At 44.6% G+C, this 26,777-nt stretch overlaps 1 protein-coding gene across 5 annotated transcripts in view; it reads right to left on the reverse strand.

The window, feature by feature from the left end:
• The window catches only part of TUT4 (terminal uridylyl transferase 4), a 130,259-nt gene extending 105,876 nt beyond the window's left edge, over positions 1 to 24,383 (reverse strand). For all 5 annotated transcript variants that reach the window (XM_079776916.1, XM_079776918.1, XM_079776915.1 and 2 more), the window contains exon 1: positions 24,214 to 24,383. The gene's annotated coding sequence lies outside the window, so the exon portion shown is untranslated. The remainder of the gene's footprint in view (positions 1 to 24,213) is intronic.
• Positions 24,384 to 26,777: the final 2,394 nt, after the last annotated feature.

A 26,777-nucleotide genomic window follows, 5' to 3' on the forward strand; every position in this document is an offset into this window, starting at 1 on the left:
GTCAGCCCCGAATCTTGTTCACCCGCACCCCGGACCCAGAGAGGAGAGAGGAGGGAGCCGGTGGGCGTCCAGGTCCTGAAGGCTGGGCCTGCAGGAGGGGTCTTGCAATCCGAGACCCCTCGGGGAATGTCAGAGAGCCGGTTTTGGCCCAATCCCCGCAGGCCAGGCCGAGGGACCACACCGGTGCATGGCCTCTAGTTTAAAAATAAACATTGCATGCACAATACTTATAAAGCTCTTGCTGGTGCTAGTTGCGTTATTCACAAAATGCGTGTTTCGTTCTGTCATTGTCAATCATGAATTTGGTTGTTTTTGTTGACATTCTGAAGCTGAAAGAAAGCGGCGTTGTCAACAGAATATGTCTGAAGACCAACTATTGCCACAACGTACCTCTGAAGCCGAAAGAAGCCTAGTCAACAGAATGTATCTTAAGACCAACTATTGGCACAATGTACCATTTGAGTGATGATTCCATCGACTCAACGAATGATGGCGAAAAGGAAAATTTTCCCAAATTTCTTAATAGTATTACTCCTTCGGGAATGCCATGTCATAAATTAAAATTGAAAGTAGATGGAATCATCAAGCTACTAAGAAATCTTAATAGTAAATGGGGTCTTTGTAATGGTACTAGATTTATTATCAAAAGATCGTGACCTAACATAATCAAAGCTGAAGTATTAACAAGATCGATCGGTGGAAGGAGAGTTTGTTCTGATTCCAAGAATTGATTTGTCCCCATCTGACACTGGCCTCCCATTTAAATTAATTCGAAGACAGTTTCCCATGATGCCAGCATTTGCGATGACTATTAATAAATCACAAGGGCCGAAGCCGGTTTGGCTCAGTGGATAGAGCGTCGGCCTGCGGACTGAAGGGTCCCAGGTTCGATTCCGGTCAAGGGCATGTACATTGGTTGCGGGCATATCCCCGGTAGGGGGTGTGCAGGAGGCAGCTGGTCGATGTTTCTCTCTCATCGATGTTTCTAGCTCTCTATTCCCTCTCCCTTCCTCTCTGTAAAAAAATCAATAAAATATATTTTAAATAAATAAATAAATAAATAAATAAATCACAAGGACAAACTATAGACAGAGTAGGAATATTCCTACCTGAACCCGTTTTTGGACATGGTCAGTTATATGTTGCTTTCTCTCAACTTCGAAGAGCGTGTGACATTAAAGTTGTAAATACTTCATCACAATGGAAATTAGTCAAGCACTCTGAAAGTGTTTTTACTCTTACTGTGGTATACAGGGAGATATCAGAATAAGTTTAATCAATTTATCAGTCATTGTTTTTATCAATGTTGTTTTTATATCATGTTTATGTTATTTTTATGTTGTTTTTGTTGTTTTTATATCATGGCTTTGTTGTTATATCATGTTGTTTATTTATTAATTTATATATTATTTTCATATACATTTTACTAATTTTCTTTCATCTCTGACACTTCTATTATAAAGGGCAAATAATGATATTAAAATATTTCTTCTAGTTAATTTCTTTTTAATGTGCATGAATCTGTGCACTGACCTCTAGTAAATAATTAAGATCTAGCTCTATATATGAAGAGTTCTGTGATGCAAGATACACTAGAGAGCTCTTGAATCTTTCAGTATCAAGCAGTTCATGGGTATTTATTTATAACTAATTGCCCTCTAGCAATCTGGGACCCCTTGGGGGATGTTGGACTGCTGGTTTCGGCCCAATCCCTGCAGGCCGGGCCGAGGGACCCCACGGATTCGTGCACCGGGCCGCTAGTCTACACTAATAAAAGAGAAATATGCAAATTGACCTACCCCTGTGACACCCACCATCCAATCAGGAGTGAATATGCAAATTAACCCACAAAAATTGGTGGGTTAATTTGCAAACACAGGTGCAGAGCGAAAACTGAAGGCTCTGGCCAGAGTGAAGAGTGAAGATTGGAGACTGAAGAGGCTTGGCTTTTCCGCTGCAGCCAGAGCAAAGGCTTGGGTCCCGGGTGCCAGAGGAACACCGGTGCTGGCAGCCAGGGGAAGGAAGGCCTTTGCACAAATCTTCATGCAACGGGCCTCTAGTATGCATATAAGATCTTTGGTTAATCTCTTCTCTCCCTCCCCACTTCCCTCTGAGATTCATCAGTCTGTTCCACGTTTCCATGCCTGTGCATTGAGCATCATGATGGTCAGTGCGCATCATAGCTACCAGTCGAACGGTCAGATGGTCAAATGGTCGGACGGTCGCTTAGGCTTTTATATATATAGATAATATACCTAATGCTTTTTGGTGGGTTTACTTGTTTGTTTGGAATACCTACTATGTCCCATAGGTGCAAAAATTGTGATATGTAACTGTGCTGGTCCTACAAGGCTTATACTTCTACATCACACTCATTTTGAAATTTCACAAACTCTATGACTCAGAATGGGCCACATTATGCTATAATAACAAAGACCAATTACAACATAAATTGATTTATCAACTCCTGCAAAATCCTGTGTGAATTCAGGTGACTGTCCAAGGTTGTCTTTCATGCATTGGCTCGGCATTCCAAACTGCTTTAAATCTTGTGTTACATCCCACACTGTTAGCAAAACAGGGGAAGAAGGAATAGCACTGGTCACCTTTGCTCCCATTTCATTTACCAAAACAAGTCACTTGGCTGCACCTAACTTCAAGTCAATAAAGGAACACAACCGTCAAAATGCTTCAAAATAAAGTAGTATCAATACTTATAACATTAGTGCAAGGTGAACAATGCCAGCCTTTGTCTCAATGCATATTACTATTTCCTTCCAATCCCCTTTTTTCAGGGCTAATTTCATGGACATGTGATCTGTGGTCACACAAGGCTCCAAATTCAGAAAGACCCTGTGCTTGGTTTAAAGCTCTGTCACTATCTTGAAATTCTTAATAATTTTATCTTTAAACCTGTGTTTTTGGAGTAAACTCTGATGGGACAATGCAACATGCACATGAACAAAGGAGATACATGCAAAAACGCATGTCTGTCATTCCTTTCCACCTGGTTCTCATATAGCACTGATGATGCCCCATGAGCACAGAATTCTAGTGGATCCAATGCTGTGTGGGAGTTCAACAAGACTCAAAGTGAGTTTAAGGTAAACACATTGTCTACAACTAAGTAAGCAGGGATAGTAATAGCCCAAGAAGCCATATTTTCTGTTTAAATCGTAACTTGCTTCAAACACAAAAGAACGGCAATGGTACTCTAAGAAACACGAATAACAAAAAAAAACAAAAACCTCTATCATATATTTTCTTACTCACGTTACTTCCTTGGTACTAACCAACCCCTTATGCTCAAGTGATAACACAGAAGGAAAGGAGAAGACAGCAAGCCACAGTTTCTTTTCCTTTTAGTACTGCCAAAGTCAAAGGTAGAGTGTTGGTAAAATGTACAAGTATAAAAAGTTGCATAAGTTTTGTTGCAGTGTTTTCCCTATTCTGGTAAGAATGAAATATATAGCTCTCTCGGGTCCTCATTTCCAAGATGACCAAGCAAAGAAGGAATAACGGTCATGCCAAAATAGGCTGAGGCCTTGTGTAGCCTATTCATTGCACCAATTGCACCCAATGCATGCCCAAGGACAAGGCCATTAAGAAGTTTGTTAATCGAAACATAGTAGAGGCTGCAGTTGTTAGGGACATCTCCGAAGCAAGTGTCTTCGATGCCTATGTGCTTCCCAAGCTATATGTGAAGCTACATTACTGTGTGAGCTGTGCCATTCCAAGCAAGGTAGTCAGGAATCATTCTGGTGAAGCCCGGAAGGACCAAACATCCCCCACCCCAATTTAGACCTGCAGGTGCTGCCCCATGACCTCCACCAAAGTCCTTAATGAGTGAAGAAAAGTTCTCTAGGGGGAAAAATAAATGGAAATTATACTTAAAAAAAAAAAAAAAGGATGAAATATATATGTACAAGCTATGAAATACCAGCAATTTCACATACTCTTAAATTTGCATTTAAAATAGCTATCGCATAACGTAAAGATGAAGAGTAAAATTCATGCTTAATTTAAAATTTTTAATTGTTCTTTATTTAGAATGACATTTAAAAGTAAATTAGCCCTGGCCAGTGTGGCTCAGTGGTTGAGCAGCAACCTATGAACCAGGAGGTCACAGTTGGATTCCCGGTCAGGGCATATGCCAGGGTTGTAGGCTAGATCCCCAGTGTGGGGTGTGCAGGTCAATGATTCTCTCTCATATCAATGTTTCTCTCTCTCCCTCCCTCCCTTCCCCTCTTCTCTAAAATCAATAAAACTTTTTTAAAAAGGTAAATTAAAAAGCATAACACATAGCTTTGTATATCTTAGTATCTTTTTATTTTAGTAATCGTTTCATGGCACTTTTTCCCCAGCTTTTTAAAAAAATTTAACAAAAAATATTTGTCAACATTCACATATAAGGTGCTGGTTTAAAAGCTGGGTATGCAAAGGTTCATGTCTAAAAGCAGAGATCATGTAAACAAATAACAATATTATGTAACACATTCTATGGACACCCTAAGGAAAGATTCTAAGAAAAGCCTTCATCATGGAGATAATAATAGTTGAGCTGAGAAAGAATTTCCCACATGGGAGGGGGAATGAGAAGGAATAGTCCTAAGAGATATGACTTGTATATACTAAACAAAATCCTATATAATACAAGGCTAATATGCAAATTGTCCCCTCGAAAGTTTGACCATCTGGGAATTCGACCGCTTGCTGTAATGGGCGCTGACCACCAGGGGGCAGCGTGGAACGAAGGAAGGCTCCGACCAGCAGCCGGCAGTCAGAGAAAGGAAGGCCCCAATCACCAGCCAGGCCTAGGGACCCTACCCATGCACGATTTTCAAGCACCAGGCCTCTAGTGTATTTAGAAAACTGCCAAGTTTTTAGGACCATACAATAGCACGCATAATGACGAATACAGCATATGAACTGGGAATGTAAAATGGTATTACATTTGCGTACCAAGTAGAGTTTAGACTTTAGGAAAGAGAAGCCATACATCCTATATAATAAAAGCCTAATATGCTAAGTATCTGGCCGTCCGGTTGACCATTCAACCAATCGAGGAGTAATATGCTAATGATATGCTAATGCTGCTCAACTGCTTGCTATGACATGCACTGACCACCAGGGGGCAGACGCTCCACCAGTAGGTTACTTGCTGCTGGGTTCCGGCCAATCGGGACTGAGTGAGACGGGCCTGACACACCCTGGAGCCCTCCCTTCCCGGCTGGCCAACCTCCCATGTCCCTCGCTGGCCCCGATCATGCAGTGGTGGGGTCCCTTGGCTTCGCCTGCACCCTCTCACAATCTGGGACCCCTCGGGGATGTCGGAGAGCCAGTTTTGGCAAAACTGCAGAACGACCAGTTGCTATGATGCACACTGTCCACCAGGGGGCAGGCGCTCAATACAGGAGCTGCCCCCAGGTGGTCAGTGTACTCCCACAGGGGGAGCGCCGCTCAGCCAGAAGCCGGGCTCAAGGCTGGCGAGCACAGTGGTGGTGGTGGGAGCCTCTTCCGCCTCCACAGCAGCACTAAGGATGTCCAACTGCCCGCTTAGGCTCATTTCCCGTGGCACCATCAGTTGGACATCCCCCAAGGGCTCCCGGACTGCGAGAGGGTGCAGGCCGGGCTGAAGGCCCCCCCGCCCCCGCCGCCCGAGTGCACGGATTTCATACACTGGGCATCTAGTTTATTTATAAGCAGAAGAGTGGCATAATTTCTGTTTTAGGTTAACTTCAGTAAAACAGGAGCACAGAGTGATGAAGAAAAGGAGATGAGTTAGTAAAGTAAATGACAGTAATTACCAATAACAGTAAAAAGCATTAGGAGGTTATTTAGGGCCTTACCACAAGCAATTTTGGTGAAGTTGGACAGAAGGAGAAGTTGTATTAAAGTTAAATGGGTTGCTTTCCAGAAGGACCTTTCAGACTCTTCAATATGCTAATGAGCATGATAAATCTGACAGATATAATTTACAACATTTGACTAAAGGAGCTTCTTTTGCCAAGACCACCTATCAATACACATCTCAAAGAACTGCAAGGAATATAGGTTTTATAACAATGTTCTATGAAACAGAGAAAAGCAGAGGGCAGCAGAGGGCTTAAGACAGAGTAAAACAACAGCAAATGAGAGGAGCAGGAAAGAAATCTAAAACACTGCCAAGCTCTGATAAGAACCTAACTAAACATAAAACACCAGTCTACTAGCTTATACAATTTGCAGATATTTAAATTCATACTGAGCAGGGAATTGACAATGAATATTTCAATAGGGTAAGGAAACACAACAGTAATGGTACTGGTTGGGGGAAGGATAAAGCCAAAGAGAGACGACATATAAAGAGATTAAGAATAAATCAGAAAACTAAAGAAACAAGAAAAATGCTCATATAGATATTTAAGAGATTTTGGTCGAAAGTAGAACCATTTTCAAACCATATGAGTAGGTATGTCCAGAAAAGTAGACTGGAATGACACTGCAATATAAAAATTAAGAAAAATAAAGTTAAGGTGCTAGATGAGGTTCAAATGTTATGCTTCCAACTGCACAATATGATGTCAAGAATTACACCAAAGTATCAGTGAGTAAAGAAGAGTGCTATATGAGAACCAGGTGGAACCTACAGATTCCTAGACTAAACAAACAGCATTAGATATATAGACAGCAGGGAATCAGTTTTAAAAAAAGAGGAATTTCAGCCCAGCCAATGTGGTTCAGTGGTTGACCATCGACCTATGAACCAAGAGGTCAGAGTTCGAGTCCTGGTCAGGGCACATGCCCAGGTTATGTGCTCGATCCGCAGTGGGGATCATGCCGGAAACAGCATCAATGAGTCTCGCTCATTACTGATGTTTCTCTCTCTGAAATCAATAAATACATATATTTTAAATAGGAACTTTACAGAATAGCAGAATAAACAGACAATATGTAGAAAAATATGGGTCTGGTTTCCTGGCCTTGAGGAAACAGGTGTGAGGAAAATAAGGTACATCCCTGAGAAGATTTAGAGTGGTTCTCAACCTTTTTTCTATTCCAATACCTCTGAAAAATAAATATAAAGAGGGTAACTGTGAGTGGTTTATAACCTCCCAAAAATATAAAGAACAACACAAGAATGAGGGGAGGGAGGATATCTGGTGAGTGGTTTATAAGGCTTTACGGAGTGATTATGAAATGCCTTCCTAAGAAAGTATAAAAATCACTGGTTGAGCCGAAACCGTTTTGGCTCAGTGGATAGAGCGTCAGACTGCAGACTGAAAGGTCCCAGGTTTGATTCCGGTCAAGGGCGTGTACCTTGGTTGCGGGCACATCCCCAGTAGGGGGTGTGCAAGAGGCAGCTGATCAATGTTTCTCTTTCATCGATGTTTCTAACTCTCTATCCTTCTCTCTTCCTCTCTGTAAAAAATCAATAAAATATATTTTTTAAAAAATCACTGGTTGAAAACTGGTACTGTCACAGAAAGCTTAAATACAAGTTCCAAATACAAACAAGATACTGTCACATAACAATACCACAAGCTCCTACATAAGCTCTTATAAATATTTCAGTTTAAAATTTTTTTCTTATGATTCAGCATCAGCTAATATATATCTAGTATTCGTTTATTTTATGCATCTGCTAAGTTAACACAGTCTTGCTGTGTTTCCATTTTATATATTACTAGAACCCCAGTGCACGAAATTCGTGCACGGGGCAGGGGGGTGTCCCTCAGCCCACCCTGCACCCTCTCCAATATGGGACCCCTCGAGGGATGTCCGACTGCCCGTTTAGGCAGGATCGGGCCTAAACGGGCAGTCGGACATCCCTCTCACAATCCGGGACTGCTGGCTCCCAACTGCTCGCCTGTCTGTCTTCCTGATTGCCCCTAACCACTTCTGCCTGCCAGCCTGATCACCATCTAACTACTCCCCTGCCAGCCTGATTGATGCGTAACTGCTCCCCTGCCAGCCTGATTGCCGAACTGCCCTCCCCTGCAGGCCTGGTCACCCCTAACTGCCCTCCCCTGCAGGCCTGGTCCCCCCCAACTGCTCTCCCCTGCAGGCCTGGGTACCCCCCAACTGCCCTTCCCTACAGGCCTGGTTGCCCCCAACTTCCCTCCTCTGCCTGCCTGGTCACCCCTAACTGCCCTCCCCTGCAGGCTTGATTGCCCCCAACTGCCCTCCCTTGAAGGCCTGGTCCCTCCCAACTGCCCTCCCCTGCTGGCCATCTTGTGGTGGCCATCTTGTATCCACATGGGGGCAGCCATCTTGTGTGTTGGAGTGATGGGCAATTTGCATATTACTCTTTTATTAGATAGGATAGAGGCCTGGGGCACGGGTGGGGGCCGGCTGGTTTGCCCTGAAGGGTGTCCCGGATCAGGGTGGGGGTTCCCTTGGGGCATGGGGCGGCCTGGGCGAGGGGCCTGTGGTAGTTTGCAGGCTGGCCACGCCCCCAGGCGACCCAAGCGGAGGCCCTGGTATCTGGGATTTATTTATCTTCTATAATTGAAACTCTGTAGCCTTGAACGGAGGCCAGGGCCAGCCAGGATAGGACAGGAAGCTTGGCTTCCTCCATCGCTGGGGGCAACCCAAGCCTCCTGCTCTCTCCAGCTCCATGGCTGCCGCCATTTTTGTTGGGATTTATTTATCTTCTACAATTGAAACTTTGGAGCCTTGAGTGGAGGCCAGGGCCGGCCAGGGCAGGGCGGGAAGCTTGGCTTCCTCCATCGCCAGAGACAACCCAAGCCTCCTGCTCTCTCCATGACCGCAGCCATCTTGGTTGGGTTAATTTGCATACTCACTCCTGATTGGCTGGTGGGCGTGGCTTATGGATGTAGCGGAGGTACGGTCGATTTGCATGTTTCTCTTTTTTTAATGTAGACTAGAGGCCCGGTGCATGAATTAGTGCACCAGTGGAGTCCCTCGGCCTGGCCTGCAGGATCAGGTCAAAACCAGCTCTCCTGCGAGAGGGCGCAGGCCAGGCCAAGGGACCCCACTGGTGCACAATCGGGACTGGGGAGGTTGGCCAGCCAGGGAGGGACCGCGGGAAGGCTCCAGGGTGTGTCCAGTCCATCTCACTCAGTCCCAATCAGCCGGACCCCAGCAGCAAGTTAACTTACCGGTCAGTGCGTCTCTGCCCCCTGGTGGTCAGTGCATGTCATAGTGAGCAGTTGAGCTGTCTTAGCATATCATTAGCATATTACACTTTGGTTGAATGGCCGACCAGATGACCAGTCACTTAGCATATTAGGCTTTTATTATATAGGATTGAGGCACCCTGAGTTTATGACTTGCCTAAAATGACACAAATGGGACTGGTTTATGACTAAAAAGAAACAAGAGTCCCAATTTTTGTCCTAGAGCATGTCTCTTAGCCTAAACCAGTGGTTCTCAAACTTTTTGATCTCAGGATATCTATCCTCTTTAAAATTACCCAGAATCCAAAGAACTTTTGTGTGTGTGTGCGTGTGTTATAGTTATTGAGATTTATGTCATTAGATTTTAAAACAGAGAATTTTTTCAAACACAAGAATATATTAACTTATTCTGAGTCCAGTATTACCCTAATACCAAAACCAGACATCACATAATTTATAGACTAATGTCTCCTATGAATATAAATGTAAAAATCCTCAACAAAATACTAACCAACCAAATCCAGCAACAAAAGGATTATATGCCAGGAATAAAGGGGTTGGTTCAACATATGAAAATCAATTGATGTAATACACCATGTTAATAGAATAAAAAACAAAAATCACATAGTCATCCCAATAAACCAAAAAAGCATTTGATAAAAAATACTCAAAAAACTAGGAATAGAAAGTAACCTTCTCCGCCTGACAAAGGGCATCTAATAAGAAAAACCCACAAGTTTATTTCACCATTAAGGTGAAAGATTAAATGTTTTCTCTTCTAAGGGCAGAAACAAGACAAAGATGTCTGCTGTTTTCACTTTTATTCAACACTAGAGACCTGATGCACGAAAATTCATGCAAGAGTAGGCCTTCCTTCCCCCAACTGCTGGCACCGGCTTCCCTCCAGCACCCGGGACCCAGGCTTCCTCCCTCCAGGCGCCGACAGGCACATGGGACCCAGGCTGTTTCCCTCTGGCCACCGGCAGGCACATGGGACCCAGGCTGCTTCCCTCTGGCTGCTGGCAGGCACCCGGGACCCGGGCTGCTTCTCTCCAGCCGCCAGCAGGCACCCGGGACCCGGGCTGCTTCCCTCCAGACCCAGCTTCGTCCGGAAGGACGTCTGGAATGACGCCTGGAAGGACATCCATTCGAATTAGCATTTTACCCTTTTATTTTTCTGGAAGGACATCTGTTCTAATTAGCATATTACCCTTTTATTATTATAGATTGTACTAACAAGGAAAATTAGACAATTAAAAGAAATAAAAGGCATCCAGAGTGGAAAGTAATAAGTAAAACTATCTCTATTTGCAGAAAATAGAAAATCCTAAGGAATCCATAAAAAACTATTAAAGCTAATAACTGAGTCTGGCAACATTGCTATCCAAATCAATATACAAAAATCAGTTGTATTTCTACACATTAGCAATGAATAACCCAAAAATAAAGTTAAGAAAACAATTCTATGTACAATAGCATCAAAAAGGTAAAATACTTAGTGTGGGGAAGCATGAGACTTGGTTGGAAAGTTTGTAAGGAGGACATTCTGAGAAAAGGGAAGTATGTGGAAGGCCACCTGCCCTGTTTATTGGAATTCCAACTTAGAGGAGTGCTGAAGGTGGTGCCCCTAATTATTCCTTGACCTTTCCAAACAAGTCTGTGCACAAGCAGACCCCCAGCTATTTACTGGAATCCTTATGCTTAATCTTTTGGGTGTCCTTGTTTAAAAGACACTACAAACACATGTGTCCTCCCAAGATTACTTACCTTATTGATTGTACCTAAAAGATAAACTTTATCTCAAACTGCTGGTACAATAAAAGGCTAACAAGGCAGGCAATCAAGGCCCCGGTTCCTTTAGCCAGGCAGCCCCTTAGCCCTCTCTTTCACAGCTAACAGTTGTGTCGGAGTAATCCATTCATCCGTCGCTCAGGGTCTGCTGCTCAACCCCAGCAATTTAGCAATAAATTTAACAAAAGTGTACGACTTGCCGTGAAAACTACTAAACATTGTTGAAACAGGTGAAGTCCTATTTAAAGGAAATGAAAATAGAAAAATATTTCATATTCATGGGTTGAAAAACTTGATATTAAGATGACAATACTGCCAAATTGATCGTCAGATTCATCCCAATTTCTTTCAAAACTCTGGGTGCCCTTTTTTTTTTTTGCAGAAATTGACAAACATCCTAAAATTCATATCAAATGGGAAGGTACTCTAAATCTGCAGTTGCCAACTGGTGATCCGCAGACCACTGGTGGTCCATGAGGTCCAAAAGGTTGGTGACCACTGCTCTAAATAGCCAGGATAATATTGCAAAAGAACAAAATTGGAGGACTCACACTCGGATTTCAAAAATTACTACAAAGCTACAGTAATCAAGCCTGTCATAAGGCTAGACATAGAGATCAATAGAAAATCCAGAATCAATTGAGAATCCAGAAATAAACAGTCATTTATGGTCAAATGATTTTCAACAAAGATGCCAAAACCATTCAACAGGAAAGAGAATAGTCTTGTCAATAAATGGTGTTGGGACAACCGGATAGCCTCATAAAAAAAATAAAGTTGAGCCCTGGCTGGGTGGCTCAGTCGGTTAAAGCATCATCCCTTATACCAGTGGCTGGCAAACTGCGGCTCGTGAGCCACATGCGGCTCTTTGGCCCCTTGAGTGTGGCTCTTCCACAAATACCACGGCCTGGGCGAGTCTATTTTGAAGAAGTGGTGTTAGAAGAAGTTTAAGTTTTAAAAATTTGGCTCTCAAAAGAAATTTCAATCGTTTTACTGTTGATATTTGGCTCTGTTGACTCATGAGTTTGCCGACCACTGCCTTATACAAAAGGTTGTGGGTTCAATTCCTGGGCAAGTACAGAAGGCAACCAATTAATGTTTCCCTCTCTCAAATCAATAAAAACAGATCCTCGGGTGATTTTTTTTAAAAAAGAATGAAGTTGGGTCTCTACCTCACACCACACACAAAAATCAACTCAAAATGGATCAAAGAACTAGATGTAAAAGCTTTAATATAGCCCTGGCCAGTGTGGCTCAATTGGTTGGGCATTGTCCTGTGCACTGAAAGGTTGCCAGTTTGATTCGTGGTCAGGGCACATGCAGGGTTGCAGTCTCGATTCCTAGTAGAGGGCATGCAGGAGACAGCCAATTGATGTTTTGCTCTTATATGGATGTTTCTCTCTCTCTCCCTCTCCCTTCCTCTCTCTCTAAAAAATCAATTAAAATATTAAAAATAATATTCCTCTCTAATAAAATGGTATATGCAAATTAACCATCACTCTGATACATAAGCCACGCCCACCAGCCAATCAGGGCGAGTATGCAAATTAACCCCAATCCAAGATGGCTACAGCCACAGAGAGCAAGGTTTCCCAGGTAACAGAGGAAGCCAAGCTTTCCATAGGCGTTGCAGGCCTAAGCCTCCACTCAAGCTACAAAGTTTCAATTATAGAAGGTAAACAAATTCAAACAAATGGCGGCAGAATGGAGCCTGAGAGAGCAGGCCAGGGTTGCCGGCGGCAACAGGGGAAGCAAAGCTTTCTGCACACCCTGGCCGGGCTCACCCGCTTAAGGCTACAAAGTTTCAATTGCAGAAGGTGAATTAACTGCCACAGAAATGGCTGCCGCCCTGGAGGGAACAGCAGGCCTGGCTCCACTCTAGGCTACAAAGTTTCAATTGTAGAAGGAAAATAAATTCCAGATACCAGGGCCTCCTCTTGGGTCGCCAGGGTGCATGGCTGGCCTGCAAACCACCACAGGCCCCTCGCTCAGGCCGCCCCACGCCCCAAGGGAACCCCACCCTGATCCAGGACATCCTTCAGGGCAAACCAGCTGGCCCCCACCCGTGTACCAGGCCTCTATCCTATCTAATAAAAGAGTAATATACAGATTGATCATCACTGCAACACACAATATAGCTGCCCCCATGTGATCAAAGATCCTGCCCCCATGTGGACACAAGATGGCCACCACAAGATGGCCAGCAGGAGAGGGCAGTTGGGAGGCACCCAGCCTGCAAGGGAGGGCAGTTGTGAGGGACCAGGCCTGCAAGGGAGGGCAGTTGAGAGGGACCAGGTTTGCAAGGGAGGGCAGTTGGAGGTGATCAACCCTGCAGGAGAGGGCAGTTAGGGGTGACCAGGCTGGCAAAGGAGGGAAGTTGGGGGCAAACAGGCTGGCAGGGGAGCAGTTAAGCATCAACCAGGCTGGCAGCGGAGTGGTTAGGGGGTGATCAGGCTGGCAGGCAGAAGCGGTTAGGGGCAATCAGGAAGGCAGGCAGGCAAGCAGTTGGGAGCCAGCAGTCCTGGATTGTGAGAGGGATGTCCGACTGCCCGTTTAGGCCCGATCCTGTTGGGATCGGGCCTAAACGGGCAGTCGGACATCCCTCCAGGAGTCCCAGATTGGAGAGGGTACAGGCTGGGCTGAGGGACAACCCCCCGCCGTGCACGAATTTCGTGCACCGGGCTTCTAGTAATAAAATAAAAGCAAAAACTCTAAAAATGTTAGAAGGAAACAGTTGCAATTTAGGATTAGGCAATGATTTCTTAGTTATGCCTCCCAAAGCACAGGCAACCAAAAACAAAATAGCTAAACTGGACTTTATCAAAATTGTAAACATAGGTGCTTCAAATGCATACTAAAGAAAATGAAAAGCACAATATAGCAATTCCTAAAAAAACTAAATGTAGATTTACCCATATGATCCAGCAATTCCACTTCTGAGGATACCCAAAGAACTAAAAACAGGGACTTGAACAGATATTTATATGCCCATGTCCAGAGTAGCCTTATTTACAACAGCCAAAACGTGGAAGTAACACAAGTGTTTATCAGCAGATGAATGGATAAACAAAGTGTGGTATATACATACAACAGAATATTATTCAGCCTTAAAAAAAGAAGACATTTCTAGCACATGCTACAACATGGAAGAACCTTGAATACATTGTGCTGAATGGAATAAGCCACTCAGAAAAAGGACAAGTATTGTATGATGTTAATTATACATAGAGTAGTCAGATTTATATAGATAGAAAGTAGAATGGTGGTTGCTAGGGTTTGAAAGGAGAAGGAAATGAGGAGTTACTGCTTAATGGGTACAGAGTTCTGGGTGGGAAAAATGAAAAAATTCTGAAGATGGATGATTGTGATGATTGCACAACAATGTAAATGTACTAAATGCTCTTGAATGTACACTTAAAAATGGTTAAGCCTGGCTGGCGTGACTCAGTGATTGAGCATCAACCTATGAACCAGGAAGTCACAGTTCAATTCCCGGTCAGGGCACATGCCTGGGTTGCAAGCTCGATCCCCAGTGTGGGGCGAGCAAGAGGCAGCCAATTAATGATTCTCTTTCATCATTGATGCTTCCATCTCTCTCTCCCTCTCTGAAATCAATATAAATATCTTTTTAAAAATGGTTAAAATGGTAAATTCTATTATATATTTTTTACAATTTTTTAAATGAATAAAACCCACATAATGGAAGGACAATTTTGCAAATCACATACCTAATAAGGATCTAACATCCAAAATATATCAAGAACTCTTACAACTCAACAATAAAAAGACAACTCAAAATTTTAAATGGGCAAAGGAAAGTGAATAAACATGTCTCTAAGATACACCAATGATGCCCTGGCCTGTGTGGTTCAGTTGTCTGGGTGTAGTCCCTTGCACCAAAAGGTTGCAGGTTGGATTCCCAGTCAAGGCATATGCCCAGGTTGATGTTTGCTCTCACTTCAATGCGTCTTTCTCTCTCTCCCTCTCCCTTCTTCTCTTCTCTAAAAAATCAATTTTAAAAAATCTTTAAAACAAGAAAGATACACAAATGGTCAACAGGAATATGAAGAGGTGTTCAGTATCATTAGTCATTAGGAAAAAGCAAATCAAAATCACAATACAATACCCACTTCACCTCCTAGGAGAGCTACAATTTTTTGTTAATCCTCACCCAAGGATATTTTTCCAGTGATTTTTTTTTAGAGAGTGGAAGTGGGGGAGAGGGGAGAAAAGAGAAACATGGATGTGAGAGAGACATATCAATTGATTGACTCCAGCACATGCCCAAACTGGGCCAGGGATGGAACTTGCAACCCAGATATGTGCCCTTGACCTGATTGAAAATCAAATCCCCAACCCTGCAGTGCACAAGCTGTCGCTCTCACTGCTGAAACAGCCAGGGCAGGATGGCTAAAATTTAAAAGATGAATAATAACAAGTGTTGGTAAGGATATGGAAAAATTAGAACCCTCATACATTACTAGTCGGAATAGAAACTGGTGCAGCAAACTCTTGGAAAATAGTTTTACAGGTCGTCATAAGGGAAAACATAAATTTATCAAAACACCCATCAATTCCACTCCTGGGTATATACTCAAGAGAAATGAAAGCATACATTTACACAATAACTTTTACATGAATATTCATAGCAACAATACTCATAACAGCTAGAGTGGAAACAACCCATATGTTTATCAAATGATGAATGAATAAGCAAAATGTGGTATCTCTATAGAATACATTCCATATAATGTAATATTATCTTCTATATATATAAAAGGCTAAGTGACTGACTGTCTGTCCATCTGACCAACCAGCCAGTACATATGATGCTCACTGGCAATTTAAAAATAAACGTTGACTCTTGCATGTGTGATACATATAAAGCTCTCGCTGGCGACAATCTCACACGTGTGTTTCAATCTGTCATTGTCGATCGTGAATTTGGTTGTTTTTGTTAACATTCTGAATGTGACACTCTTTCAATGTACATGAATCGGTGCACCGGGCCACTAGTTCGGTCATAAAAAGGAATGAAGTGCTAATATGTGATACTATATGGATGAACCTTAAAAACATTATGCTTAGTGAAAGAAGCCAGGAACAAAAAAGCATGTTGTATGATTCCATTTATATGAAATGTCCAGAATAGGCAAATCCATAGATAGAAAGTAATTTGATTGCCAAAGACTAGGGGGGTGGGAGCAGAGGAGTGATTGCTAATGGGCACAGGGTTTCTTTTCAGAAAAATGAAAATGGCCGAAACCGGTTTGGCTCAGTGGATAGAGCGTCGGCCTGTGGACTCAAGGGTCCCAGGTTCGATTCCGGTCAAGGGCATGTGCCTTGGTTGCGGGCACGTCCCCAGTGGGGGGTGTGCAGGAGGCAGCTGATCGATGTTTCTCTCTCATCGATGTTTCTAACTCTCTATCCCTCTCTCTTCCTCTCTGTAAAAAATCAATAAAATATATTAAAAAAAAAAAATGAAAATGTTCTGGAATTATCAGACTGACAGCTGTCAGAAGGGAGGGGGGTTGTGGGTCTGGGTGAAAAAGGTAAAGGGCTTAAGAAAAAAAATATCCTCACAGACAAGACAACAGTATGGTGATTACCAGAGTGAAAGGGAGGTGGGGGAGGAGTAGAAGAGAGTATAGGGGGCACAAATGATGATGGAAGGAGACTTGACTTGGGGTGGTGAACACACAATACAGTATACAGATGATGTATTATAGAACTGTACACCTGATACCTATATAATTTTATTTACCAATGTAACCCCAATAAATTCAATTTTTTTAAAAAGAAAATGTTCTGGAATTAGATACTAGTGATGATTACATAACCTTACGAATATACACTGAACTGTATACTTTTTTAAGGGTGCGTTTTTTAAATTTTTTTATTGACTTGAGAGAGGAAGGGAGAGGGAGAAAGAGATAGAAACATCAATGATGAGTCATTGATCGGCTGCCTCCTGCGCAACCCCTATTGGGTATTAAGCCAGTAACCCAGGCATGTGCCCTGAAAGGGAATCAAACGAACCATGACCTCCTGGTTTATAGCTCTACAGAAGGCAACCAATTGGCCTACACTAAGCACAAGATAGGAGCTTAAACACGTTGCCTTCTGCCCTAACTGCCCTCCCCTGCCAGCCTGTTCGCCCCCAACTGCTCTCCCCTGCAGTCCTGGTTGCCCCTAACTGTCCTCCCTGCAGGCCTGGTCGCCCCCAACTGCCCTCCCCTGCTGGCCTGGTCACCCCTAACTTCCCTCCCTTGCCAGCCTGTTCACCCCTAACTGCCCTCCCCTGCCAGCCCAACTGCCCCTAACTGCCCTCTCCTGCCGGCCTGGTCACCCCTAACTGCCCTCCCCTGCTGGCCTGGTCGCCCCTAACTGTCCTCTCCTGCAGCCACTGAGCCATACGAGCTGGGCTAAAAGAGTGAGTTTTATGGTATTATAAATTATATCTCAAAGAAAAAGAGACAGAAAGCACACATTATTACACTTTCCATTAGCCACCACAGCAATGTTTTTATATATTGTGTAGGCATTGCTCTACATTCCAGATGAGAGGGGAAAAGGCAAATATTGTCTTATTATTACTACAAAAACAGTTGTGACTCAGAGACCACCCCTCTAGAAGTCCCCAAACATAGTTTGAATACCACTGGCCTAAATTAGCACAAGAATGGAGCTTAAACACGTAATGACTGATCAATTTTAATGATTAATTATTTAAATTACAATGTATAGCTCAGACTGACAAAAATGCAATCAGGTTTCATTATGTACAATTTAATTCTACTTTAGATTCTTTTTTTTAAAATATTTTATTGATTTTTTTTTTTTACAGAGAGAGAAAGGGAGAGGGATAGAGTTAGAAACTTCGATGGGAGAGAAACATCAATCAGCTGCCTCCTGCACACCTCCCACTGGGGATGTGCCTGCAACCACAAAGTACATGCCCTTGACTGGAATAGAACCCGGGACCTTTCAGTCCGAAAGCCTGCGCTCTATCCACTGAGCCAAACCAGTTAGTTTAGATTCTTAAAGAAAAATTTAATCTTTATTGTTAAAAAATTGAAAAATAATTTTTGACAATCCATGTGATTACACTAAATTTAACACCCTCTGCATACTAAATTTTGACAACCTAAAATTGAGGTGCAACACAGTCTAGTGACTAAGAGCTATGAATCTAGAATCAGAAACCTGGAATTCCAATTCAAACTAGTTGTGAGATCTTGTCCAAGGTCCTAAACCATTCTACCCCTACTTTGCTCACCTGTAAATAAAGATAACATTAAAAAGGTTTTGTGAGGACTGAGTTAATGCTTCTAAGATCTTTAGAAAGAAACTAGAGGCCCAGTGCACAAAATGTGTGCACTCAGGAAGGGGGTGTCCCTCAGCCCGGCCTGCGCCCTCTCCAATCTGGGATCCCTCTCACAATCCAGGACTGCTGGCTCCCAACCACTCGCCTGTCTGCCTGCCTGATTGCTCCTAACTGCTTCTGCCTGCCAGCCTGATCACCCCCTAACCACTCCCCTGCCAGCCTGATCGATGCCTAACTGCTCCCCTGCTGGCCCAATTGCCCCTAACTGCCCTCCCCTGCCAGCCTGGTCACTCCTAACTGCCCTCCCCTGCCGATCTGGTCGCCCCTAACTGTCCTCCCCTGCAGTCCTGGTTGCCCCCAACTGTCCTCTCCTGTAGGCCTGGTAGCCCCCAACTGCCCTCCTCTGCCAGCCTGGTCACCCCTAACTGCCCTCCCTCCCCTGCAGACCTGATCGGCCCCCAACTGCCCTCCCTTGCAGGCCTGGTCTCTCCCAACTGCCTTCCCCTGTCGGCCATCTTGTGGCGGCCATCTTGTGTGTTGGAGTGACTAGTAGCCCGTTTGCACGAAGATTCGTGCAATAGACCTTCATTCACCTGGCTGCCTGCACCAGTTTTCTGCCGGCACCGGGGACCCAGGCCTTGGCTGTGGCCACTGCCTTCTGCCTTCTTTCAGGGTCGGGGCTTGGCCCCAGGCGGTGGCCTTGGGCTCGGCCGCACCCAGCGTCCCTGCTACCCATAGCAGGAGCCGACCCCCAGTGGTTTCCTGCAATCCGTGCAGGCTCCCCGCTGGTGCCCAAGGCCGGGAAAGCCTCGGGCGGCTTTCCCGGCCTTGGGCTCTGCCACACCCCAACGTCCCTGCAACGGTTTTCTGGTGGGCGTGGTTGGTGGGCGTGGCTTTGTTGGTGGGTGTGGCTTAGGCATAGCAAAGGTGCGGTCAATTTGCATATTTGTCTATTATAAGGTAAGCCTAGCGTTCCCGTTGCAGGAAAAATCCTGCAATAGGGTTTCCTGCTGCACTCTACCCCGCCCCGCCTGCTCTCCTCCCTTGTCCCCCGCCCCGCCTTCTCCGCCAGCCCTCCTGCTTTTCTCCCTTCTCTGCCAGCCCGCCTGCTCTCCTTCCTTCTCCCCTGGCCCCGCCTCTGCTCCTCCCTTCTCCCCCCGCCCCGCCTTCTCCACCAGCCCGCCCACTCTCCTTCCTTCTCCCCCGGCCCCGCCTCCGCTCCTCCCTTCTCCCCCGCCCACCTTCTCCACCAGCCTGCCTGCTTTTCTCCCTTTTCCACCAGCCTGCCCGCTCTCCTTCCTTCGTCCCCGGCCCCGCCTCTGCTCCTCCCTTCTCCCCCGGCCCCGCCTATGCTCCTCCCTTCTCCCCCGGCCCCGCCTCCGCTCCTCCCTTCTCCCCTGGCCCTGCCTGCTCTCCTTCCTTCTCCCCCGGCCCCGCCTCCGCTCCTCCCTTCTCCTCCCCCCGGCTTGCTTGCTTCTCCGAAGCTTTGCTCCCTTCTGCAGCTCTTGGCTTCTTTCTATGCTGTCTTGATATGCAAATTAGCCGCCATCTTTGTTGGGGTGATTTGCATACTCGTCCTGATTGGTTGGTGGGCGTGGCTTGGCTGGTGGGCGTGGTTTGTCGTAGCGAAGGTGCGGTCAATTTGCGTATTTGTCTATTATTAGGTAAGATTAGCACAGGCAACTATGCAGTAAATGATCTACTGGCATTGTAAATCAAATATCTATTTAAAATTACCAGACTACTGTGTGCTTAAAAACATACTATTTATTTCTGAGAGTACAGGCTACTTTGTGTAAAGATTAGGACTATGCTCAACTTTATTGATGACTGTTACGCTTGCATGAATGCATCTCCTTCTTTCCAGCTCACACGCCCCAATGTCTTATCCTATTGCTTTCTAGTAACTCAGACCAAGGAGTGAAAAAACTTCCTGAGTAACTATAACAAGCTGATTTCTCCCAAAGGCATTATTATCTCAAAAGAACCTTCTAAGATATTAAACATTCTTAGACAGTAAGATTTGAATTCAGGATTCTCAAAAAAAGAGTCTGGAACACAGTAACTATAGAGAAGAGAGGAGAGTGACATGGAAAAGATGGCATGACTATCCACTGAAAACAAGGTAAAAGCTGTTGATAAGGAAGCCAAGGAGAAAGAAATACTAAATAGGAGTCATAATACATATCTCTGATCACAGCTCAACCATTATCTCACTTGATAATCTAAAAAATAAAATCCATACGCCTTAATTTAACATACACAATAACTTGCACAATCTGACTGCTACTTCCAACCATTTCTCTCAACTGCTCTATCCATAAATCCTCAATTCCTGACACAATGAATTTCTCACTTTTTCCTATACACCAAGCCCCATAACAACTTATCTTTGCATATGTTATTCCTTATCTCCGAAATGATCTCCAGTCTATCCCCTTCTTCACCCAGCAAACTCCTATTCATCCCTCAAATGCCAGCTTCTTCCCTCTGAACTTCCATTATCTAGGGCAGTGATTTTCAACCAGTGCAGGCACACTAGTATACTGCAAGAATTTTTAAAACATGCAATACCTGACTATTTATTTAGGGGCACTGACCTCTTTTCCCTTAGATTAGCAAATAAAAAAATGATAACAGCCAACACAATAGCCGTCCAGTGTGGATGAATCAAAATTATACCTTTTTTTGGTCACAACAGCAAAATATATATTTTTTGATGTGCCGCAGAATTTTACTAGTTTATGTGTACTATGAGATTTTTTAAAAAGGTTGAAAATTGCTTATGTAAGGTGTTGTGATTTATCTGTATTTATGTAGATTGAGTTTTCTGAAAGGAGAGACTGTCTTTAATAACTGTATTTCTACAGCCTAGCAGCATCTAGCATGAAATATAAATGAAATGCAAGTTTGATGAAATAATTAAATGATGAATGAATGAGCAACCTTAAATAGTTTCTCCTACAAAATTAAGAAAATACTTGATACATATTGAGAAGTAACATGGCCTATATAATTGTAAGAGCACACAGAGCTGCTTTGAATCTAACACTATAATCTTCAGCAAATTAACCTCTAAGTCAGACATTCATCATCTACAAAACAGGTTTCATAGGGTTGTTACAATGAGCAAGTGAAAAAAACCAAAAACCTAAATGTCTAATAGTGCCTGGAACAAAACATGTTAGTTCCCTTTTCTCTCCCCTATTAACTCACAGGATAATTATGGACATTCAATGAGATAATTTGATATGGAAACTGTAACACATCATACAAATTAAATCTCTCATTTAAGGGGGGAAAATCTAAATTGTTCATCTTCGCATTTATATACCTTTTCTTATTTTTGAATTCTAAGAAACACTTGGAAACATTATGCTGGTTTTTTAACATTTCCCCAAATTATGCAATTATCTAGGGTTCTAAAATTAAAACTTAGTTTAGTGTAAACAATCCTAATTTGTCTAAAATTAAGAACAATATCTACATATTCAGCTTTAATCTACAATGTCCTTTTCCCTTGTCTGTTTTAGGTCTTTCTAGAACTGTTCTTTTTTTTAGAACCTAAGTCTACAGTAATGATTCCAACTAAATTTTGTATCATTATTTTATAAATTCAAGAAGTTTTAGTTTACTTTAGAAAGTAATACATCTCACTGAATTGTTATAGCAAAGTGATCTGATTTTTTTTAAGGTTAAACAAAATTTAATGGTAAGTCTTACTTAATCTTTCCCTGAAACTAGAAATGTTCTGTAGCAAACAAATTCAAACACCTATCTCTACCCACAGATCCTAATTTTACCTTCTATAAAGAACACAATTAATGGTGCTTATTATGCATGTCAAGGTTAACTTTGAGGTAAAAAAAAGTTCTCTAATTACTATTATTAAAATAAATCTGCTTTGAGAATAACAATTATCTTTAAACAGCTTTTTATTAATCAGAGATATTTAAAATTACAATTATAAATTTTTATTTTTAAAGGTCTAAAATTATAATGTAGACACTGTACTGTCCTAGCTAACTTATCTAAAAATAAATGTACTTCTAGGTGTGATTTAGAATTTACAAAATTGAACTAAATTTTAGTGCATGTTAACGACTTGTTAATTTATCTGTATTACTAACAACTTAACATAGTTCAATGAAAAGACTATTCTATTATTTCAAAGAAACTTTATTTTTTCATTTTCCACACTAGTCAAATGAAAAACTGCAAACAGCAGGAAAAATTTATCTAAATGAGTTTTTTAAAAATAGCTTTCTTTTATTTTAAATATATTTTAAAGCATAAATGACCTAAAATTCTTATCTTCCCCAAAGTATACGGTTTTTTTTTTGTTTGTTTATTGGTTTGAGAGAAAGGGAAACATTGATTTGTTATTCCACTTATTTATGCATTCATTGGTTGCTTCCTGTATGTGTCCTGACTTAGGATAGAACCCTGAAACTTAGCATATGGGGATGATGCTCTAACCAACGCCACTATCTAGCCAAGGCTCCCAAGTATATGGTTTTTAAAAAGCCCTCGTTAAATTTTGTTTACAAAAGCATTACAGCTCACTAAACACTAGTGAATTATCTTAAGCACGGCTTTCTAAATGAATCATTATTTCATAATCTTAGAAGTTGTGACTAATCAATACTAGGATGCAGTGTAGTGCAGCAATTTCTAAGGAGATTACAAGAGTTCTGAGCCTAAAGAAAACTTTGGCACACAATTGACTCACATACAAAATATGCTGACTGATACTAACCCCCAAAAAAAGTCAACTTTTAAAAAAACTATCTCACAATTCGCCACCTTGGTATGGCATTCTCTCTAAATTATAATATCCGATTGGGGTTATCCAATTTTATCAGCTAATAGTTCTCATCACTTTAAAAACAGAAACAGGATAGGTTCTGTTTCACCAAGAGTTACCCATCTACCACAAGACTTGAGGGGGTGGGGGGGGGGTCTTTGGAAACAAAAGGTAATGTGATCCACTCCAGCTAATTAATGACTGGATGCCAACAATACACAATGCTAATTGCATTTCAAGGACATTAAGAAGTTTACGAAATGAGTGGAACGTCAAAATACATTAAAATGAAGAAACATGTTATATACCGAAACTAAGATCTCGTGCAAGGTACAAAAATTCCTCTGATTAAAGATTTGATTAAAAAAAAAATCTTCTGCAAAGAACATGTTTCATCAACGTTAACCTAACAGTAGTTCACCCCATTCAGGTACGACCTGAAATCCCGATAATGTGCTTCTTTCAGATCTAAATAGCTCATTCTTTTGCAACCCCTGTACCACAAGGACCTGAAACCTCTCGTGGAGGCGTGCGACACACTCGGTGCGGGCTGTTTACAAATAAGAACCTCCCAGTTTCCCACGTCCAAAGCGTCCATCACCACCGGCCCACGGGGTGGGGTGGGGTGGGGTGGGGGGCGGAGGGGCGCGAGGGAGAAAGGAGGAGGGCGAGCAAGACACGAAACACACAGACACTTCTGCCTTCTCCCGGCAGGAGCGAGCCCCGAGAAAATATGTGCGGTGTTATACGCGTGTGTCTATGTGTGCGTCTCTAAGCAGAGGCGAAAGAAAAGGGAATCGTCCTGGACTCCGGAAAATGCTCACGCGAATTCCGTTACCCCAAAACCCGCCTCCCAGGTCCGGAGGCTTCGGCCTGGGGCTCTCGCTGGAGTTTGGCCCCAAAGCGCCCCAAGGTCCTCCTCAGGCCGCCCAGGCCGCCCAGGCCGCCGCCCCACCTCCCTTCTCCCTGCCTCCCCCCGAGCCCCCCGGAGCCCGTTCCGGCACGGACAGAAGGGCCAGGCCCCCGGGGAGCGGCCGAGCGGCGCTGGGGCCGGGCCGCGGACACCTGCGAGGCTCGGCACCTGAGGGCGACCAGGGGGCGGCCCGGCCTGCCCGGAGCACACCCCCTCGGCGCCCCGGGCTCCGCCGCGGCGGGAACCCCCGTACCTGCGAGCTACAGGCGCGCGCGGCGCCTCCTCATCTCAGTGACTCCCGCTCCCCCTCCGCCTCCTGCTGCGGGTGCCGCCGCTGCAGCCTTCGTCGCCGTCGCCGTCGCCGCCGCCGCCGCTGGAGGCCGGGACACGACGAGCTCAGGACTCCACCGCCATGTCCGCCGCGCCGCGAACTGCATTGTGGGGGGGGAGGGGAAGGGAGGGGGTGGAGGGAGAGGGAGAGAAAGAGGAGGACCCGCTGAAGGGAGGGGGCCGTAGAAGGAGAGTCGGGGGAGGGGGGAGGGGAGAGAGACGGAACCCCGAATGGCCTCCTGCCCCGGGGTGGGACAGGAGATCGACGCCGGGGGGGTGGGGGGGCTGCCGATGAGATGCAGGGGAATGCGTCCAGGGGTGCCCCCTCCCTTGGTTCTGGGGGCCCCTGCGCACCAGGGAACCCCGGGCGGGGGCTGGGGACGCCAGTGGGGGAGGGGCTACGTGCAGGGGCTCGTAGTGGCGGCTGGAAACAATGGGCAGGAGGAGGTCGAGGTGGGAGGGCGGCGCACTCACCCTCACGCCGAGGAAAGGATGGGCGCGGGAAGACTCGTGGCCCGGGAGGAGGGGGCAGGGCTCCAGCGTCGGGGGAGGGTCGCGGTCACTAGGGGTTCGCGGGGAGAGGCGGGGCCTAGGAGCGGGGGTCCGGAGGCCTGGCTCCCGCCGGGCCCGCGCTGGGGGGCGGCGCGAGGAGGCGGGGGTCACGGGCGCTGCCGCGCAGCTCAGGTCTAGCTCCCGGGCTGCGTGCGGGCCGCCCTGCCGAGACCCCCGAGAGGGAAGGAGAGCCCGAAAGCCCCCTCTGCGCCGCGTTCAGAGAGTGGTCCCCCGGGGAAGGAAACCCGGCCGTGGGCGGGCACCCCCCAGCCGGGCTCACCCACGGCCCCGCCCGCGCCTTCGCGGACCCTCGGCGCCTTGCGCGGCCTTCTGAGCGCCGGGGGGAAGCTGGACTGGAAGACTCGGGATTCACCTTTGTCACTAGCGCACCAAAGCTGAATCCATGTCTTCATAAAAGACGTTCAGAAGTTAAGGAGCTCGGCAGAGAAATCTCGGGCATCGCCCCGGGAAAAAGGTTTTCGAAATGAGTTTCACGTGGGTTTGGAATCAACTACCATCCATGGGCCGCTTTCCCTATCTGCCTTGTTTTTATTTTTATTTTTTAATATTTTATTGATTTTTTACAGAGAGGAAGGGAGAGATATAGAGAGTTAGAAACATCCACGAAAGAGAAACATCAATCAGCTGCCTCCTGCACACCCCCTACTGGGGATGTGCCCACAACCAAGGTACATGCCCTTGACCGGAATCGAACCTGGGACCCTTCAGTCCCACGCGGAGGCTCTATCCACTGAGCCAAACCAGTTAGGGCTACCTGCCTTGTTTTTAATATGTTAGCTCCCTCCACATAGTTATTTAAAGTCACAATTCAAGAGTACTGTGGTTTGGTAAGTTTTTTTTTAAAGACCCCAGCCTTGGAGATTATTCAACCAACCTCTGGCCACAAAGCTGGACAATTCACACAACTAGGATCCTTACATTTGACAAATGCTGGGCAGGAAAATGATATGACAAGGATGCGGGGGTGGGGGAGTGCTGGAGCATGCTAAGCCTTAAGTATTTACAAGATAATGCCTTAACAAGTTTTATAATATGACTCTAAGACGAACCTGTAAGAGGTTAGAGAAGGACATTTACGCTCTGCGTAGCCCATTTACTTCCCACTATACCCCAGAACTGGATACCTTATGTGTTTGTTTATGCCCATATGAATGGGAAGCTTGGTGAGAAGGGACCAAGAATTGCCCACTAGCCCTAACCGGTTTGGCTCAGTGGATAGAGCATCGGCCTGCCAACTGAAGGGTCCTAGGTTTGATTCCAGTCAAGGGCATGTACCTTGGTTGGGGGCACATCCCCAGTAGCGGGTGTGCAGGAGGCAGCTGATATATGTTTCTCTCTCATCAATGTTTCTAACTCTCTAACCCTCTCCTTTCCTCTCCGTAAAAAAAATCAATAAAATATATATTTTTTTAAAAAAAGAATTGCCCACTAAGTGCTAAGCATTTTAAAAGGTACTTCACGTACTTCATCATTTAATGCTCATCACAACCCCATGAAGTCGGAACTATTGTTCCTATTTACAAATGAGAAAACTAGAGTTCTAAACTAAGTGCATATTACTCCAACCTGTCTGATGCCACAGGGCGCCAGTATAGGGCATAGAGTAGTGTATTTCAAGTCAAAAGCGTCCTGCCTAGCAGCAGCACTTATCAGCTGCATGACTTCGGGCAAATGCACCCTCTGAGTTTCCTCATCTATAGATTTTTTAAAGGAAAAAAACACAGAAGAACAGAACACAAAAGTTAAAACCTATAAAGACATTAAGATAATACCAACATGCCCTTCACCTTAGTGAGTGATATCAGTGTCCTTGAAGCAAGCTCAGTTGAATAAAATTTCCTGATTACTTAAGAACGAAGCTTTGAGTTAGGTGCCTAGGGATACAAAGGCAAACTAGATTCTTGTCTCTAAAAG

Source organism: Cnephaeus nilssonii, assembly GCF_951640355.1.
Source record: "Cnephaeus nilssonii genome assembly, chromosome: 7".
NCBI classification, from domain to species: domain Eukaryota; kingdom Metazoa; phylum Chordata; class Mammalia; order Chiroptera; family Vespertilionidae; genus Cnephaeus; species Cnephaeus nilssonii.